Here is a 21,189-nt window from a genome sequence, read left to right as displayed (position 1 = left end):
AGATGGGGTCTTTGGGAGGTGATTAAGTCATGAAGGTGGAGCCCCCATAAAGGGATTAGTGCCCTCATAGAAGAGACCCGAGAGAGTTTCCTTGCCCCTTCTGCCTTGTAAGGACTCAGAGAGGAGACGTCCATCTGTGAACTCGAAAATGGACCCTCACCAGACATAGAATCTGCTGGCACCTTGACGTTAGATTTCCAGCCTCCAGAACCACAAGAAATAAATGTCTGTCGTTAAGCCATCCAGTCTATGGTATTTTTATAGCAGGCTGAACAAACTGAGACAGAGGGCAAAAGGCTCTTTACCTGGCTCCATTCCAACCTCTTGCCAAGTCCCTCACCTATGAAAAGTACATGACATCCTTGAAGGAGGTGTGTACACATGTCACCACACTAGTTGTCCTGATTTAATGCTTGTTCCTGAACATATGACATTGAAAATATTTCAGATGGACCCAAGAGAAAGAGTTGGCTACTATCTCAACCAGATTAGCATTTTCAGACCAAACGCAAGGCTGACAAGAGCAAAGAAGAGAAAACTCAGAGGGTAAGTTATGGGAATCCCTCCAATCCTCACACGGTCATGAGGACGGACGCGCCCACGGAGAGCCCTGGCCCCATGCTGACTGACACGTGTGAAACCACCAGGTGTGCAGGTAACGTGCCTTGGCCTGGCCTCTGCAGAGCAGCATTTCTGGAAATCAATGGATTGTTCCAGAACCAGCAACTCTGCACTCTTGAATCTGGCCATTTTCCTTTCTATAAGCACTTTACACTGACTTGTGTCCCAGTCTTTAACTAGGGTGTCAAACGGTTTAGTAGCTGATGAGATCAGTGGTGTGTAATGCATAAATGAAGTGCTCCTACTGAGGCCTGCTTGTTCAAGAAGCGCACAACACAGCCCCTCTGCGCTGGTAACAAAACAGACAAAGCAGCTTCGTTATCCTGTCTCTGACAGCAGCTGCTAGCTCAGGAGAGCGTGCGGCTTCCCTTCAGGCTGCCTGAAGTCAGGACCATCTGGGGACGAGATGACAAATTCACTCAATTTGGGCACCTTGAAAACCTGCGGGTCTTTGGAGACAGCAACCAGGAACACATCTCCCAGAGTGTGAGCATACGACTCCATTCAAAATAAGGACCCGGCCTTGGTTTATTTCGCCTAAGCTGGGCACCAGCAACCTCTGTGATTGCCCATCAGAAGCCAATTTTTAAAACCAGATTAAAGCCACTCACCAGGAGCAGATCTGCCCAAGGGCAGGAAAAATTCTAAGAGCTCATCTGTGAGGGCTCTGCATTAATGGAAGCTCCCATAATGTCCTTTTGTGCTTCAAGATTGAATCACAATGTGTAGGATGGAGGTTCAGCTCAGAATCCAAAGGCGAGCTCTTGTGGGCTGGGCAGCGTGTTCTCAATGGAAGGCTTTCAGCCCAAAGTGGGCACAGCCTTTGAACTGAGGAGGGGAGGGCACAGCCTCCCCGGTGCCGACCAGACGTCCCCAGCCAAGAAAGCGAGAGGCATGGGGTGCAGAGACCTGGGAGGAGGGGTGATTTGCTGCAGCGAAGGTCTAAGCAGAGGATGGAGATGCAGATAATGTCCTCCCCATCATCCTAGCTGGAGACAATCACATCCAGATGGGTTCCTAAATGAATAGCTCTGAAGACACACACTCAGGCCAAGTAGGAATGCTTAAAGAGAGGAAGGAGGCTGGTGGAGGGAAAAACAAGCATGCCCCTGCACTACCAGGCTTTAGGGGAACCAGCAAAACCATAAAGCAAAATCGTCAAGATGGAGAATCGCCGCTGACTGAGCATCTACTAAGGCCAAGCCCGTGCTAAGCGCTTCAGTTATGATTACATTTAACCCACACAGCAGCCAGGCAGAGCGGATGCCCCCCACTGCACAAATGAGGAAATATTCACAGAGAGGTTCAAGACCAGACCCGGGTGGCACGCGGAGCTCCCACGGCAAAGCAAGATCAAGCCCCGCCTGGCTCCAGGACCCTGCTGTCTCCTGCTTCCCTGAACTTGCTGGCCTCGCCTCTCCTGGACCAATGCAGCAGCCTCTTCTCCCACCCACTCTGGCCCCTGCATTCTCTTCTCCAGGCTGCAGCCAGAGCAATGGCTTAGAAATGAAAGCCTGACCCTGTCACCCTCATGGGAAGACTCCCCGGTGGCGGCTTCACTTTGCAATCAGCTGTGCCCCAGCCTACCTTTGCGGCTTCATCCCACACAGAGCTCCCCACCCGTGCATTTTCCTGGAGCTGGAGCCCTCCTGCTTCTCCCTGCATATCTCAGCCCCAGTCTTCACTTTTGGATGAAACCTCCCTGGACTGGCCTCTGGGATCAGCTCTCCTTCTACAGGCCTACATAGTGAGGGCACTAGTCACAGCTGCCATCAGAAAGGATGACCATTTCTCCCACTGGAGTATAATGGAGACTGGGTCTTGCCTCTTTTCAATATTGTATCTCCAGTGCTTGCCATACTGCAAGCATTGAATATATGAATGCATGAGTGGATGGATGGATGGATGGATGATGGATGGATGGATGGACAAATACAACTAAACGCAAATCAAGGATTCTAAATATGCAGAAATGCTCCCAAATCCTGGTTGTTTGACTTGAAGATTAGGAAAGTTCTTTTCTTCCATACAATCACAGCACTCTAGTGATCTATGAGTCCAAACCTCTCATTTTACAGGAATGAGGAAACTGAGGCCCAGGAAAGGCAAAGTACTTTTGTTTAAATACCTCTGCCAAAGAAATGAGGTTAAGGCAGCACTACCCAACCACATGTCCCTTTGCTCACTGGTGGGTCTGATAAGTTAGGGGGTACACTGCAAGGGATTTGTCATTAATTATAAAGCACACAAGTCTGCGAATGATTTGTAATTTTCATAAATTAGCCTAATTCAAAAGATGATAAGGTGTCCCCACAGAACATCGTCTCTGTTACTCATTTTGCATTCTGCTGCAGTTTCTGGAAAAGGAAAGCATGGGGCCGAGGGACATCCAGCAAGTTAGACCACAGACCCTGGGGACTACCTGTCCTCAAGCACGGCTAACGGCTGGGGCTGGGGTGAGGGGCACGGGGGCTGTGGGTGCTCCTCGGCTTCTGCATCATGCCGTGGCCCACAAATTAGGGGCTTTTCTGACACTTCTGAGTTCTCAGAGAAGTCTGACACTTCTGCCCTATTCTCCACTCCTTTCGGGTCGTCGCCCCAGGAAGCGAGGCTTCTCTGATTGGTTAGATGGGGAAGGCAGCCCCCCGTAGGTCCAGTCTTCCCATGGGTGGGAGTTAAGGTGTTCAAGGTCACTGAGATGAGCTCACCCACAGTGCAGCCCCTCTCCCCGCTGCCTGCCTCCCCGTCCATCAGGGCAGCCTGCCCTCGCGCACAGCCTGGCGCTGGTGGGACTTGATTCCGGGCACAGTATGCCGAGCCCCTGGTTGGCTCTTCCTCCAGTCCAGCCTCGCCAGTGATCAAGCTGGCTTCCTTCTCCCTCTCTGACTCCGGCCGTCTCCTTCACAATTGATTCAGAATCTGCTGCGACCACTGACCTTCAACACCCGCTGAAAGGAGTTCAGGGCGGAGATCAGGAATGAGGCCCTCTGTGCTCTGGGAAAACTGGCACACCAGGGCTTCAGAGAGAGATTTTCAGGAGGAGGTTTTATGAGCCCATGTCTTGCACCTCCTCAGATCTAGAAAAGCACTAAGATCGTGAACGGAGACATCTGCTCCTCGTGACCAGCAGCGGCCTTCTGCTGAGACGTGCGCTTGACTGCACGCACCCCCTTCACCAAAATCATATGTAACACTGACCTTCCCCCCACCCCTTCGGAGCAGTTCCCCAGAGCTCTCTGGGAGGCTGTCTCCCGGGCTGTAGTCCTCATTTTGCCCCAAATAAAACCTAACCCACGGGACTTCCCTGGTGGCGCAGTGGTTAAGAATCCGCCTGCCAATGCAGGGGACACGGGTTTGAGCCCTGCTCCGGGAAGATCCCACATGCCGCGGAGCAACTAAGCCCGTGCGCCACAACTACTGAGCCTGCGCTCTAGAGCCCGCAAGCCACAACTACTGAGCCCATGCGCTACAGCTACTGAAGCCCGCACACCTAGAGCCCGTGCTCCGCAGTGAGAGAAGCCACCGTAATGAGAAGCCTGTGCACCGCAACGAAGAGTAGCCCCCGCTCTCCGCAACTAGAGAAAGCCCACGCGCAGCAACGAAAACCCAACACCGCCAAAAATAAGTAAATAATAAAATAAATAAAGTTTAAAAAATTATAAAAGTAATTAAAAACAACAACAACGAAACACCTAACCCACAACTCTCACGTTGTGCATTTTCTTTAAGTCAACAATGGGATGAATAAAAAATATATTTTTAACGGACGCCATAACTGCTCACTTAGGTTGACTCCTGCACTGTGAGATAGATCACCATTCCAGAGCCTTCAGAGAAGGAATTTACATGGTGAGTGGTCTGTGCAGAGCAAAGACTCTCAAGTTAATAAGGATATGACAACTATCACATGGTATTTCACGGAGAAAGAGGCACCTCCTCAGAAACTTCTTTGTGGTCCGAGCAGATTAGGTCCAATCCACACTCACAGTCCTAACTTGTCCAAACAATGCTCCCTATATGGATGCCAGCGAGCCTGCTGACCTTGGCAGCCCTGTCAGACTCAGCTTTGTATTTTAAATCCAGTGTTAACTCTTCTCTGTGCTCGTTCTGCATTAGAAAAAAGAAAGACCACAATGCTTAAGCAATCCACGCAATAAATGAAAGAAAATTATTAGTAGGTTCTAAAGAGTTATTGGGGAAAAGGGGGTGTGTGTGTTGGGGGTTGGATAAAACACCAAAGCATCCTGAGTGTTCAGCCTGTACTTTGCCACACGAACTTTTATTTGACTTCAAGGTCAAGGTGTTGGTCCACTCATGAGACTTCATTAACCAGCATAAGGAGGGGAGGGCACAGGCAACTGAATTCCAAAGAAAATTCAAAAACTGTCCTGTAACCAGTTTTTTTCAGCAACCCTCGTGTGGGTGTTGACCAAACTGTGTGGTTCCCAGCCTCAGTGCTGGGCTTGGAGTGTGACCCCCAAGCCTTCCCTGTAGCTGGAATGAACTCGGTGTCTCCTCTTTCTGTCTGTCTGTCACTGTACTTCAAATGTATGTAGATATTATCACAAGAAAACAGAAATTCATTTAAATGCATTTCTGGCATAATAATTACTTTTGATCATCTGGATGTTTCTTAACGATCAATTACCAAAACTAAAACTACAATCCCATTAGAGGAGGCATCTGGGTTTTCTGTTTGTTTGTCTGTTTTTAATCTAATAAGATATTTCTTGAAGAAGATAAGTAAGATGTGATCTTACTTACAAAGTGAGATTTCCATAAATGTTATTCACAGTAAGTAATCAAATGTCTCTAATGTTGTATACAGGTAGTTTTTTTGTTTGTTTGTTTGTTTGGTTAGTTTTTTACATTTATATATATTCGTTTTCAGATTCTTTTCCATTACAGGTTATTATAAGATACCGAGTAGATTTCCCTGTGATATACAGTAGGACCTTGTCGTTTCCTCACTTTATATATAGTAGTGTGTATACGTTAACCCCAAATTCCTAATTTATCCACCCTCCCCGCCCCCCAGGATCCTCTTTGGTAACCATAAATTTGTTTTCTAGAGGCATCTACTTTTATTCACAATAAAGATTTTTTACATTCTAATGAGCACAAATCGAGGAATTGGGTAGAGGGACTTCCCTGGAGGTCCAGTGGGTGAGACTGCGCACCCCCAATGCTCCCAGGTTCACTCCCAGGTCGGGGAACTAGATTCCGCACGCATGCCACAACTAAGAGTCTGCATGCCACAACTAAAAGACCTTGTGTGCTGCCACTAAGACCAGGTGCAGGTTAAATAAATAAATAAAAATAAATATGAAAAAGAAAAGGAATTGGGTAGAATGTTTAACTGAGAATGTGAAGATTTCCTGAATTGTAAATTAAATCCCACTACTCATCCATGGAAAAATGCAAATGACAGTTTCGCCCATGTGCTCGGATTATGGGGGTGTTTTTATTTTATTTTGACACCACAAGGATATTTTGGACAAGAAGTAGTGGGAAACATGTTTTTGTTATATCCCTTCTTGATAAGACCTCTAACATACCTTAGAATAATTTCCCTCCCTTAGTCAACAAAGTGCAAAACAGAGAACACACTGGAATTTTCCCTTGATGACTGAAAAATCTTTCAGCGAATTTGGGCCACTCTCTGAAAAAGAAGATGTTACCAATATCACCTACGTGAGACTGAGCTCCAAAATGTGACTAAGTGTCTCTTGTTAGAGCAAGTCCCAGGGATGATCCATTTTGCTGAGATCTGTCTCTCTGTGATCCCACTGGTCTACATGGTGGTGGGGGTGGTGGTGATGAGTCAACATTAGTGGTGGCCAAGCTGGTTCAATGTCAAAGACATAAAGACCATCCTAGGCTCCTTCCCAGCTCTGACACAGCTGCAGTGACGCATTTGGGAAGATTAACTGCTGTCAAAGTTGGCATTTGAGGCTGTAAAAAGACACAAGAGACAGCAAGTGGCTGTGATACAAGCTGCTCTTGAAGAGAAAAGAGAAACAACTCTTGCCCCTAGCATCCTCTCTCTTACTATAATTTTTTTTCTGGAAGGGTCTCCCCACCTCTCCCAGAATAAATGCCAGGTGATTTTGCTGCATTTCCATTTAAAGAAAAAAATTTGATACGGTGGTTTTTCAAAGTTTTCAGGGAGCCAGGTTGGAAAATTTCATATAAAGAATTATTAACTAACAGGAGGTTGGGCTGATGGGGGATTGGCTTCTACAGGAGATGTGGGAAATGAAGGGCGGTGATTCCTGGAGATGGAAAGTGACAGAGTAAGCCCTGCTCTTGCCCCATCTTAAGGCCTGGAGACAGTGGCCCAGGGTGGGGGACCCCAGCTGGAGCCAGATAGTCTCCCTGACTTAAGGAGATGGAGCTGGGTGCTGGGGGGGTGGGGTGGTGACCAAGGCATGTAAAGTTCCCAAGGCAGAGCACCAAGAAGTGAAAGCTGGGCAAAGAGAGAACTTGGAGTTGTACAAAACACTGATCGGCACATGTATGTATGGAAAGCACATGGGAGTAGGTACAGACCACCTGAAAAGCTTATAGGGAAGAATCATTAAAGCTAATACAGAGCTGGGAATAGTTCCCATTCCTACCAACCAGGGTGGAAATCCTCATAATTCATCGGACGTCTGTTACAGAGTACTAAGAAGGGTCTTGCCTCAGTAGTGGAGAAAATTAACCCTAGACTAAACGCTGCTCTGGTCTCACCTTAAAAGCAAAACCCAAAAGGATTAAGCTGATCCAAATAACTGCATCCCAGAGCAAAGTTCAAGAATATTTATAGGAATACAAAAATATCCAGCATCTGAAAGCTTAAAGTCCACAGTGCCTGGCATTCAAAGAAGCAGGAAAATAGACTCAGACTGAAAAGAAAACTCAGTTAATCAAAGTCAACCCAGAAATTGTGCAGATAACAGAATTAGTACACGAGGACTTTTAAAAACGTAATATAACTGTATTCCATATGTTCAGGAGGCTAGAGGAAGGATTGAGCATGATAAGTACAGACATGGAAGATAAAAAAAAGACCAAATCAAACTTCTAGAGATGAAAACTACAATGCCTGAAATGAAAAACACATTAGGAGGAATTAATAACAGATTAGTCATTACCGAGAAAAAGATTAGTGAACTTGAAGACATAGCAGTAGAAACTCCCCAAAATGAAACACAAAGAGAAAAAGACTCAAAAAAAAAAAAAAGAACAGATCATCAGTGAGCTGTCAGACAACTTCAAGCAGCTGAACGTATGTGTAGTCAGAGTCCCCAAAGGCGGCAGAGACATTACAAAAAACAGTTGAAGGAATAATGGTTGCAAAATTTCCAACTATGATGCAAACTGTAAACCCACAAATCCAAGAATCTAACTTCTAGCACAGGAAACAAGAAGAAACTTACACCAAGGCATATCATAACCAAATTGCTTAAAACCAGTGAAAAAGAAAAAAACATTAAAATCAGCTGGAGGAAAAAAACAGAAGAACAAACTTAAGGACGACATCAGATTTTGGAAACAATGCAAGCTGGAATACAGTGGGATATCTTTAAAGCAATAAAAGAAAAAAAAAAACTGTCCAACTAAGGACTCTTTGCACAGTGAAAATATCTTTCTAAAACACAGATGAAATGAAGATTTTTTTTCAGGGACTTCCCTAGTGGCGCAGTTAAGAATCTGCTTGCCAACACAGGGGCCATGGGTTTGAGCCCCGGTCCGGGAAGATCCCACATGCTGTGGAGCAACTAAGCCTGTCCGCCACAACTACTGAAACCCGTGAGCCTAGAGCCCGTGCTCGGCGACAAGAGAAGTACCACAATGAGAAGCCTGTGCACCGCAACGAAGAGCAGACCCCGCTCGCCGCAACTAGAGAAAGCCCGTGCGCAGCAACGAAGATCCAGTGCAGCCAAAAAAAAATAAATAAATAAATTTATTTTTAAAGAAAAGATTATTTTTCAGACATGCAAAAGCTAAAAGAATTCATCACCAGCAGACCAGTATTTCAAGAAATATTGAAGACAGTCCCTCAAACCAACAGAAAATAATACCAGAGGGCCGTCAGGATCTATATAAAAGGATAAAGAGCACCAGAAATGGTAACTATGCAGGTAAATATAAAGGCATTTTTCCTCACTATTTAAATCTCTTTTAGAAGATAATTGGCTATGTAAAGCAAAAATACCATATACTGTGGGATTTGTAACACATAGTAGTAAAATGTATGTCCGCAATAGCACGAAGGCCAAAAGTGGAGAAATGGAAGTATATTGTGCAAGATTCTTCTAATATACATGAAGTGGTACAATACCACTTGACAGGAGCTTGTGATACTTTAAAGATGTATATACTATAGATCCTAAAGCAACTACTTAAAATAACACAAATAATTGTAATAAGTCAAAAGGGAGGTAAAGTAGAATCATAAAAATAAATTTTTTTTAAAAAGGAGAAGAAGGAGGGAAAAAGGAACAAAAAAATAGATGTACAGAGAAAACAACAGGACCGTAGATTTAAGCCAACTATATTAATAATCACATTAAATGTAAATGTTATAAACACTCCAGTTAACATGCAGAGGTATTCAGAATGGATTAAAAAATCAAGATCCAACTATATGCTTCCTACAAAAAAGGCACTTTGAACTTTGCTTAACAAGCACAAATAGGTTAAAAGTAAGAAAATGAGGGGGGGAAATGTAAACCATGAAAATACTAATCAAAAGAAAGCTGTTGTGTCTATATTATATCGGACAAAGTCAATTTTAGAGCAAAAAATATTACCAGGCATAAAGTAGATCATCATAATGATAAAATGTCCAATTCATCAAGAGGATGTAGCCATTCTGAAAGTTTATCTAACAACAGAGCTTCAAAATACATAATGCGGCCTTCCCTGGTGGTTCAGTGGTTAAGAGTCTGCCTGCCATTGCAGGGGACACGGGTTCAAGCCCTGGTCTGGGAAGATCCCACATGCTGCGGAGCAACTAAGCCCATGTGCCACAACTACTGAGCCTGTGCTCTAGAGCCTGAGAGCCACAACTACTGAGCCCTCATGCCACAACCACTGAAGCCCAGGCGCCTAGAGCCTGTGCTCCACAACAAGAGAAGCCACCGTAATGAGAAGACTGTGCACCACAATGAAGAATAGCCCCCGCTCGCCTCAACTAGAGAAAGTCCCCACGCAGCAATGAAGACCCAACTCAGCCAAAAACAAATAAATTAAATAAATAAATTAAAATATATATATATGTAAAACGCAAAAACTGATAAAAGCGGAGGTGGACAAATCTACAATTATAACCTAATGGTTCCATACCCTTTTCTCAATAATTTATTCAACAAGTAGATAGAAAATCAGTACAGATATAGAAGAATGGAACTACACTATCAACCAACCTGACCTAATTGACATTTATTAAACACTATTCAATAGTGGCAGAATTCATTCTTTTCAATTGCAAATGAAACATTTATAAGACAGACCATATTCTACACGTTAAAAAAAACTCAATAAATTTTAAAATATTAAATTATTCAGAGTGCATTATCTGGCTACAATAGAATTAAATTAGAAATCAATAAGAGAAAGATATCTGGAAAATCCTCAACTATTTGGAAATTAAATAATACACTTCTAAATAGGCTGTGAGTCAAAGAACAAATTAAACGGATAATTAGAAAGTATTTGAACAAAATGAAAATGAAAACACAAACATCAAAATGTGTCAGAGGCAGTTAAAGCAGGATTTAGAGTGACTTCTAATGCTCTAAAATACCTATATTAAAAAAGAAGGACTCAAATAAATGACCTCAACTTCTACCTTAAGAAACTATAGAAACACTGGTTACACAACAGTTAAGTGGTGATACTTAACACCACTGAACTGTACTTAAAATTGGTTAAGATGGTAAATTGTATGCTTTGCCTTTTCAAACCCAATAAAAAATAACTTAAAAAAACAAGTAGCAGTGTTGATTAAAAGAAACCACATACCAAAGTATACCTACCGTTCCATACCATTTATATGAAATTCAAGAACTGGCAAGACTAATCAGTGGTGGTAGAAGTCAGAATAGTTGTTATTCTTGGGCAGAGGTACGGCCTGGGAAGTGACGTGAGAGAATGTTCTGGGGTAATGGAAATAGATCTGGGCGTGATTACACAGGGGTATAGGCGTGTGAACGTTCAACAAGTTCAGATTTATAAGCTTATGGTACGTATTTTATACCAATTTAAAAAAGGTAATAGAAAAAAGAAAAGACTATGAAGACAGTTAGAAGACTCATGGTTGCCCCTGGAGAGAAGGAGGGAGGGATGAATAGGTGGAACACAGGAGATTTTTAAGGCAGTGAAACTATGCTGTATGATATCGTAATGGTGGACACATGACATCATGCATTTTTCAAACCCATAGAAGGTATAATACGATGAGTGAACCTTAATGTAAAGTATAGATTTTAGTTAATAATGTATCGATATTGGTACATTAATTGTAACGAATGTACCACACTAATACAAAATCTTAATAACAGGGGAAACTACTGTACAGAGGAGGGAGAGATTTTGGGAGCTCTCTGTACTAAGTTTTTCTGTAAAACCGCTCCAAAAATAATTCATTAATTATTTAAATATATTATATATTTTTATTATATTTATACAAATAAGTTATTTAAACGTGTGTTGTATTTAAATATATATAAATATATGTATATCTGCACAGAGCTATGACAATCAATAAAGAACTAGAAAAAATAGAAAAGTCTGAGGGAAACACGCTAATATTTTAAAAAAAGTTGTCTGTAGACGGTGGGAGTATCAGTGACTTTCTCCCCCTCTACTTTCTACTTTTCTCTATTTTCCAAGTACTGTCTCTGAATGGAACAATGCTCCTCTTCTCCGCTTCTTAAAGGTTCTGTTGAAACCAGATGAGCAGAAAGCAGACACACACCTAATTCAGCACATGACCTTCTTTTCCAGCCAGTGTCAAAAGTCAGGGAGCTCCTCCTTTTCTCCCTCCCTCCCACTCTCCTCTCCGTGTTTACTTCCTGCCAGAGATAAATAATGAGTGAGAAGCAGGACAGGCTGGTGGAAGCTGCAACCGGCGCTGCCTGACACACCCTGCCTTGCTTGGCAGGAGCCTGTGAACAGAACCCGGACTTCACAATGCTTTGTTTGGAAGAAACAGCATCTACTGCTTGGGAAACATGGAGCCCAGTCCTGAAGCGCTGGCCCCGGCCACTGCTCATAAAACCGATCAGATCTTCTTGCTTCTTCTTTTTTCTGGGTCTGAGAACTGACCTTCTTTATAGGGAAATTAAACTTTGAAAACAGACTGGGGTTTGCTTTCTAATGTGTCTCTATGGAGACCACAAGGCAAATCTTTTCAGGCACCTGTAAGGACTCAGCGTAATGGCTACGGGCCTGGGCTTTGGGTGGCATCAAACCAAGTTGTATTCTAGTTCCCACCATGCTACGTTTTGTCTGTGTGACCTGGGGCTGGTTCCTTAACCTCCCAGAACCTCAGTTTCCTTATATAGCCCCTCAGGTCATCTGCATTCATCCACACAGAGCTGCTAGAATGAGGTATGTGTTTCAGCCCTGAGTCCAATGCCCAGCATGCAGTGGACTTAGTTTGAAAATAACTGACAAGGGAAAAGAATCTGAAAAAGAATATATATATATTCTGAATATATATATATCCTGAGTCACATTGCTGTACACCTGAAACTAACACAACATTGTAAATCAACTACACTTCAACAAAAAATAAAATAAAAATAATTTTTTAAAAAAAGTCAGTACCTTTATAAACTAAAAAAATAAGAAAAGAAAAGAAAACGACTGTGGGAGGCAAGGTATAAGAAACATCCTTACCTGTCATTTGGAGCCCATTATTTCTTTTTTTTCGAACCGTTTTTCTACCCTTCCCTAGGTGTTCCCTACCCAAACGCCAAGGATTTTTTCTTCTAAGTTTGTAGTTTTGAAAGATCCAAGAGGTTGAGCTTAATGAATGTGCTACATCTCCTATTTTCCACATTTAAAGAAGTTCTGAAATTTAAGAGGCTAGTAAGTCTAGTGCTTCCTAAATTCTGTTTCTTATAGATCTATAATAATTATACCTCTTCCTTCTGCCTGGGACCACCTTCTTTCCCCACAATCCCCTACTTCTACTCAGTTTTGAAGCCCCGGCTGCAAGGCCATCTCCTCTGGGGGATGCTCCTTCTTTCCTCAGCGAGTCTGGCCTCTCTCCTGTCCCTGTGCTCCCACAGAGTCTGCCTATAGCATTTAGCTTCTTCTAGAATTATTCATCTACATGTCTTTCTCTACACCTGGACCAACACGTCCTGTTCATCTTTGTACCTCTGGCCTCAAGCCCAGAGCTTGCCCTGTGGTGAGCTGTGGGTCCATGTTTGTTAAATGGACTAAGAAACCTGTCCCTCCTCCAAGGAAATTCAGGCGTTTAAGGTGTTGGGTGTTAAGATTCTGCACCAAAAATTCTGAAGTGTGGGTATTTTTTTCCCCACACCGACAAGCAGTTCTCCAATACTAGCTGGGAGTCCTACAATTCAGCTCCATTCTGACATGACCTGGAGGTACACTGCATAGCATCAGACCACACAGGCTAAGGGCTCCGTCCCACAGGAGTGCTCCCGCCACCCCAATAAGTCCAGATTGCTACCTGAGCTTCTGACCAACTGGCTATAAATCAGAGGTTCCAGTGACCCCCCTCCTCGGGTTTAATTAATTGGCTAGAGTGGTTCACAGAACTCAGAGAAACATTTTACTTCCTGGATCACCAGTTTATTACAAAAGGAACAGCCCAATGGCGGACGTGCATAAAGCAAGGTATGGGGAGAGAGTGAGGGGCCTCCATGCCCTCTGAGCTTCGCACTCTCTTTGACTCCATGTGTCCACCACCCCAGAGGCCCTCTGAACCCTGTCTTTGTGGGGTTTTAAGGAGGCTTCATTACATAGGCATGACTGATTAAAATCATTGGCCATTGGTGATCAATTCAACCTCCAGCCCCTCTCCACACACCCCCCCCCCCCCCCCCACACACACACAGAGGTCAGGGAGGTAGGACTGAAAGTTCCAACCCTCCAATCACAGGGTTGGTTCCCCTGGTAACCAGCCCCCATTTTTAAGTGCTTTCCAAAAGTCACGTCATTAGCATAACAAAAGACACCTTTATTGCTCTCATCACTTAGGAAATTCCCAAGGTTTTAGGAGCTCAGTGCCAGGACTGGGATGAAGACCAAATATATGTTCCTTATTGTAAATCACAATATCACAGGTATATAGCAGGAAATGAGCTATGCCTGAAGCACAAAGGAGAACCCTGCTTTTCTCTCAAAGATGGTGGGCCATCCTACGTTTCTCCCAGTTTGAGACAGAGTTTGTGATGGTCACCACGCTATCTTGCTAGATTGGTACCTGGTAGCAACAGGATTTCCTCCTGGACACTGGGTCTGTGACTTATGGAACTCAGCAGATAGACCTGTTCAGGCCAGTTTTTCATATCTCAGCAAATGGCTCCCGTTACCCAATTGCTCAAGCCCAGACTTTGGGAGTCTTCCTTGATTCTTCTCTCCCTCCTTCTAAATCCCATCCATCCACAAGTTCTGGCATCTCTAGCTCCAAAATATCCAAAATACTCAAAGCTGCATATGTTTCTCCATCTCCACTGTTATCACCTCAGTCCTTGCATCATCAGTGGGCCAGTATCGCCCCCAGAGGGGTGAAAATTGGCTCTCAGGAGGCAGGAAAAGAAAATCATACATATTGCGATGGTTCGCAGCCCTCCAAAGACCACAATACATAAACATATGCACTATAGCTGTGGTACTGAAGTTTCTTGGGGAGGGGAAGGCAATTTGGAATAAAATGTCTACAAAGGTTCCTGTGGGAGGGCAGGGAAAGGAAGATAATGAAAACAAGGCTGGGAATCCCTGCCCTAGCTCCAGGCACCCCTTCATCCTTCAGGGACCTGCAATGACCTCTCCTCTGACTTCCTGGCCTCCAGTCTTTCTCCCTTGCATTCTCCTTACAGCAACCAGAGAGGTCCTGTTTCAACACATATCGGCTCACGTCACCTAAATCTGGGTGTCTTACCGTGGGCAGCCCGCAAGGCCCCAGTCTGGCTGATCTGACCCCTGCGCACCTCTCGCTCACTCATCAGTCTCCTCCTGTTTCTCTAACACACAAAACTCATTCCTCCCTCACGTCCTGTGCACCGCCTGTCCCTCTACCTGGACCTTCCCACGCCTGCCTCCTTTTTGTCATTCCAGACTTAGTGCAAATATCACTCCCTTGCTTGACCATCTAATCCAATGGTTCTCAAACCTTAGTGTGTAACGGAACACCTGGAGGGCTCACCCCAAAGTCTGGGGAAGGGCCCAAGACTTAGCATTTCTATCAAGTTCCCATTTGATGCTCAGCCTGCAGATTTGGGAACCCCACTTTGAGAACCACTGATCTAATCCAAACTAGTCACTCCCTTCTCTGTTCTTGTCAATCACAACACCAGGTTGGTGTCTTTCAGAGCCTTGACATTACCTGAAAGTGTCTGTCTTCCTTCTGTTCCATGTCTGTCTTCCTCACTACAACCTACTTACCAGCTGGAGCAGAAGCCCCAGGGCTTCTGGTGTTATTGGCTGTGTCCCCAGTGCCTCGCACAATGGATTCCCAATAGATATTTATGGAAAGAAAAACATAGATGAGAGAAAGGGAGGGGGCAGGACTTTAACGTATGCTAATTATCCCTGATTTCTGAGCCTTCACTATAAACTTCACAGACAAGCAAACAAAAGGTAGCTATGGTTATTGGCCTGAGGGTAAGCCCTGGGTCAGTGCTTCCCACACTTTATCATGAGAGTCACATGGTCTTCTTATTAAAAACTGATTTTGTGGTCTCACCCCAAGTCTACTGGATCAGACTCTTCAAGGGAGGGGTCAGGAAATGGGGTATTCTGACACGTGATAAGGTGAACCTGGCAGTCGATCACTATTCACGATGTCCCTGCTGGACTCACCCTGGGTGTTTATTAAAAACATAGACTCCTTGGCTCCACATCTAGTGATTCGGATGGACCAGGAAGGGGCCTAAGAATTTATATAGTTAACGGACATCCGGGTAAATCTTATGATCTGGGAAGTGTGGGAAACACTGTCCCATATGAGTTCATTTACTGTCCTTCACCCCAACCCCGATCTGTTCCTGCGTTCTTATTTTTTCACTTTTTTTTTTTTTGCGCCACGCGGGCCTCTCACTGTTGCGGCCTCTCCCGTTGCGGAGCACAGGCTCCTGACGCGCAGGCTCAGCGGCCATGGCTCACGGGCCCAGCCGCTCCGCGGCATGTGGGATCTTCCCGGACCGGGGCACGAACCCACGTCCTGTGCATCGGCAGGCGGACTCTCAACCACTGCGCCACCAGGGAAGCCCTGTTCCTGCGTTCTTAAATATAGTTTTAAAGTCACACACACACACACACACACACACACACACACACACACACACCAGCAGTGGAATGAGCCAATCTATCTGAGAATAACTTGTGTAAATAACTGAAACCTCCACGAGGATATCATAGCATTTGGGGCCATAAGGCTCCATCATCATGCCATTAAACTGTCACTCCTCCCCATGCCAGGGGTCAGCTTACATAAAGACCATACCAGCAGGGTTCCCAGTAAGCTTGATGGTCTTTCCTTCAATGTGCCTAAAACTGATCACAGTTTCTCTATAGCAGCTCTCACTTTGGACGTCCCAGTTTCTAATATTGGACCTTTCTTTTGGGTTCTTGGTCCAGAACCTTAGCATCTTCTTAGATTCCACCTCCTCTGCCTGCACCCAGGCCATCCCCAGGTTCTGTAGGTTTGAAATTAAGGAGGACCCTGTGGGCCCTTCCAAGGTACAAGCCCCTCCCTTGTCCCCACTTCTTGTTTGACCTTCCCTGAGTTCCAAAGAGCAGACTCAAGAAGTTAATGATTAGGACAATAGAGTCACAGGACTCCCGGTTCCTCCTGAAGGGATATAAATAACAATATCCTGGTGGAGGTTGGTGACTCCATGCTGACCACAAGCATGTAGACCCCAGACTGGTTGGAACCAGAAGGTTGATGATTGAGATTCCACAAACATCACCCTGTTACCTTACCACCAACCAACGAAAAAAACGTTCATGAGCTAATCAGACACCCTGCGACCCTTACCCCTAATATTGTCTTTAAAAACCCTTCTCTGAAAGCCATCAGGGAGTTTAGAGCTTTTGAGCATGAACTGCCTGTTCTCCTTGCCTGGTGCCCTGCAACAAACACTGTACTTTCCTTCACCACAACCCAGTGTCAGTAGATTGGCTTTGCTGCACGTGGGCAAGTGGACCAGAGTTCAGTTCAGTAACAGGTTCTACCTTGGGGTGATTTCCCAGCCACCATCCTTCTACTACAAGAGCATCCCTTACTGTCCTTCCAGCCTACCTGCTCCAGCACATTAATTCAGGCTCTAAGTTCCCTCATAAACCCTTGTTTAAATACAAACAAGCCAACCACAAAGTACTTCCCCAGCTTCCTGTTATCTGCAGGATAAAATCTCAGTCCCTTCCCTGACCTCCAAGTTCTCAACCTGGCCTCACTTCTCCAACCTTGTTTTTAGTGAACATCCACCACCAGGTCTGGGCTCACTTCCTGCTCTGCTCCAGAGAGGTCCAGTTCAGGAATTCTGCCCCTGCCTGGAACGGCCTCTACAGCCATCCCCTTTGGTTCAAGTCCCCCAACCCCCACCCCCAGGAGACTCTCCCGTCTAACCTAGCCCCCAGCAAAGGCGTCTTCCTCTGGACCCCAACAGCATGGAGCCATGGCACTCACACAGCTCTCTGGTATAATGCAGTGCTTCTCAAGTGCGGTCCCTGCAAAGCAGCATCAGCGTCACCTGGGAACTCATCAGAAATTCTCATTCTCAGGCCTGGCCCCAGACCTACCAAATCAGAATCTCTAGAGGACGGGTCCAGTGACCTGTGTATTAACCAGCCTTGCAGGTGATCCTGATGCCTGCTCACCTCTGACAGCCAGTGGAGAACAGTTAAGACTCTTGGCTGTTGAGTTTCCACTCCTCCTTCAGCGACAAGGGTGCCAGAAATTCACCCACGAATCACTTAGGGTCACTCCCTGAGAAAAGTCTGTCATCTCTGAAATATCACCTGGCACCCTCCTTGAGAGAATCAGCAAGTATGATATTGAAGCATAGGAAATGGCCACGATCTGACTTTTTTTTTTTTTGTGGTACGCGGGTCTCTCACTGTTGCGGCCTCTCCCGTTGCGGAGCACAGGCTCCGGACGCGCAGGCTCAGCGGCCATGGCTCACGGGCCCAGCCGCTCTGCGGCATGTGGGATCTTCCCGGGACGGGGAACGAACCCGCGTCCCCTGCATCGGCAGGCGGACTCTCAACCACTGCGCCACCAGGGAAACCCTATCTGACATTTTTTTAACCTACAAAAACAGTAATTTCCTCTGGTGCAACCTAATGGCTTCATTATCTGGGGAAAGGTTGTATGATAAGATCCATTTTGTTCTGAGGGTTTAAAAGGCAAGGGCAGCAGCAGCATAGCACAGGGACATCGGCGGCTAGGTGCTTTGTGATGACCTAGAGGGGTGGGACAGGGAGGGTGGGAGGGAGGCTCAAGGGGGAGGGGATATGGGGACACATGCATGCATATGGCTGATTCACTTTGGTGTACAACAGAATCTAACACAGTATTGTGAAGCAATTATACTCCAATAAAGATCTATTGAAAAACAAAAAAAGGCAAGGGCTGTTGGTATCCAAGGAGGGAAAGGCTCCGGGAGACTGGACAGTGGAGCTGGAACCAGTCCAGTCGCAAGTTTCCAGGGCAGCTGTGCTCGAGGGTGGACATCGCTGAGCAGTAAGAGGTGCAGACTCGGGCGAAGCTTAGGGGCGGGCGGGGTGATACTCTCGCGGGAGCCCAGGGCCTTGCGCAGGGTGGGGCACCGGGAAGGCGGGGCACCTGGGAGGCACTGCCCGGCCTCTGCACGGGTTTGGCCAATGCAGGGCTAAGTTACAACAGCGACACCGTGTGGCAACTGGAAAGCAAAGCAGTTAAACTGAGGGGACTCCCTACTGGATGAAGAGCTAACCTCTTTGGGGATGTATGAAGCCTGTTCTTGTGTATTCAGAGGGAAGAGGAGCTTCCAGGGGGAAACGATGGACTTTTTACCACTAGGGTTTTGATGGCATAGTGCTCCAAGCCTCGGTTTCCTCCTCTGGAAAGTAGAGATCACACCTGGGCAGAGGGACAATCTTTGGCAGTATTAACACGTGCCTTTCTCCTTATATTCTTCCCTTGCCTCCCGGTCCAGCAGGCCCACTGCAGGCCTTTCTGTGTTCTCTCTCTGGAGCTTTTCCAAGTAGAAAACAGAAACAGTTTGAGGGCAATGGGTCTCTCCATCTTTTGTAAAAATCTGTAGTACGTCCTTTGAAGAGAAAATGCTGGCTATCGGTTGAGGCAAAAGGAGACCACAAGCCCATTTTAGGATGATGAGGAGAGAGCATGGAAGGGTCCTAGGAAGTAGGGAACGTCCGGGACTCCCTCCCTGCTTCCTGAGCGTGTCCTCAGGCTCACGGGGGAGATGATCCCAGAGGACTGAAGGGAATGACCATGGGCTCCCAGCCTCACCAAAGAAATGTATCGTGAAAGCAGCACAGTCATAGGGCTGGAGAGACAGTGTGGCCTGAGATGTGGACATCTCAGTGGTGATGGGGTGAGGAGGGGACAGATGATGGCCTCGATACACCAGGTCAGGAGAGGGGTTCCCAAGGATGGCTGACATGGGCGTTCCCGCCAGCCTGGCCAAGTAAGGACTCAGAATCAGAAATGAACTGATTTAAATAAAATTTTTTTTTGCAGGCATAGAGCATTCGGCCTAGTTTCTAGTGCCCGTCTGCAAAATAAACGTCAAATCCTAGTCAGATGCTATCATTGTTGTGGATGCCAAGGGTGGCGTGCCCCACTGAAATAGCACACAGGGGACCCCATGCTCGCTCCCTCTTCCTGTAAACATCCTGACTCCCCGGCCTCCTCTTGCTAGTTTCTGAGTTAGTTAGTGCAGGGCCTTTCACAATAGACATGGGCACATTTACGGAGGAGGATCACGTTTTTAAGTGTGCACAGGAAGTTGCTTTTTTTTTTTTTTTTTTTTTGCGGTACGCGGGCCTCTCACTGTTGTGGCCTCTCCCGTTGCGGGGCACAGGCTCCGGACGCGCAGGCTCAGCGGCCATGGCTCACGGGCCCAGCCGCTCCGCGGGCATGTGGGATCTTCCCGGACTGGGGCACGAACCTGTGTCGCCTGCATCGGAAGGCGGACTCTCAACCACTGCGCCACCAGGGAAGCCCGGAAGTTGCTTTTTCGAACTTGCTGTTAGAAGGCACCTCTTGTGCAATTTGCCTGCCAGTGAGAGACAATTCTTCTTCAAGGGAAAGGTAATTGATTTAAGCTGAGGAACAAGAAACGAAAGAACTTTGAGCTGCTGTTACTCCCCAGGCCAGCTGGGACACCGGCCCCAAGTAATTCCCAAACCTCTCCAGGAATCCCAGAACCTCACAAGGCTGGGGATGGAAGAGCTGGACCTTGGGTCTCAGCCAGCAGTGACTTCGCTTGTGTAGGATTCCAGATCATTAGATTCATATCACCAGGAGCCAGTTTAGACTGTCATCCAGTCTAGTTAGAGCCAAATATTAAACCCTTTGTCCTGCTACCCTGATAGAAAAGTGCATGAAGGTGGAACAGCCATGGGGTTCTGGGAGGGAAAGGAAGCCCCCATTTTACAAAGAATTGGGATCAAAGGTGCCATTCAAGGCATAGTCTGTGCCTCTCTCCACAAAAAAGAATCCTCTGCCCCAGGGATCAGCATTGCCCTAAAGAAATCCAATGTTCATGCCAAGAGGTTCAAAGAGCCTCTCCTCTGGAAACCGCATAACTGAAGACCACCCCCCCCCCGCCCCGCCCAGAAAATGACACCAGCCGGCGTGGAAATTCCTGCCACCAGGGGCCGCTCTTACTCGCCCATGACCCTCAAAGCAAAAAATATTGCTTAAACTCTTGACGTGAAAAGTGATCGCAAAGCGTTTGAGATCTGAAGTCAGTGATGGGGGATTTGGGGGGCTGGGGTGTGTACCACTCAGTTTTGCATTTTTGCTCCTTGAAGCTTTTGTTCATTTGTTCCTTTAAGGCCTGTAACTACAGCCTCCCAGACGCTGGGCTTCAATTTATTTGTTCAGGAGGGTTTTTCTGACCAGATCATGTGCTGAACCCACAGGCAATTATTAATTGACACCAGTGTTCCTGACCAGTGTCCGTGCTGGGGACAGAATGTTCACATCTGCTCGCCCTCTGCTTGTGACTGACCCCAAAACTGTGGCTGCTGAACACTATGTGGGGAGAGTCGATTGGATTCCTTCCCAGTAGCCCTAGCGGGGAAATCAGGACCTGACTGCGGGTCAAAACGAGGGACTACTGACCAGCGGGCCGCACC

General features: G+C 46.1%; 1 protein-coding gene across 5 annotated transcripts in view; it reads right to left on the bottom strand.

The window, feature by feature from the left end:
* The window catches only part of TACC2 (transforming acidic coiled-coil containing protein 2), a 185,729-nt gene that overhangs the window by 145,490 nt on the left and 19,050 nt on the right, over positions 1-21,189 (bottom strand). The gene's annotated exons all lie outside the window — the stretch shown is intronic.

The sequence above is a fragment of the Phocoena sinus genome, chromosome 16, assembly GCF_008692025.1.
Source record: "Phocoena sinus isolate mPhoSin1 chromosome 16, mPhoSin1.pri, whole genome shotgun sequence".
NCBI classification, from domain to species: Eukaryota; Metazoa; Chordata; class Mammalia; order Artiodactyla; family Phocoenidae; genus Phocoena; species Phocoena sinus.
Note: the sequence above shows the minus strand (reverse complement) of the source record. Positions and strands in the feature narration are given on the sequence as shown.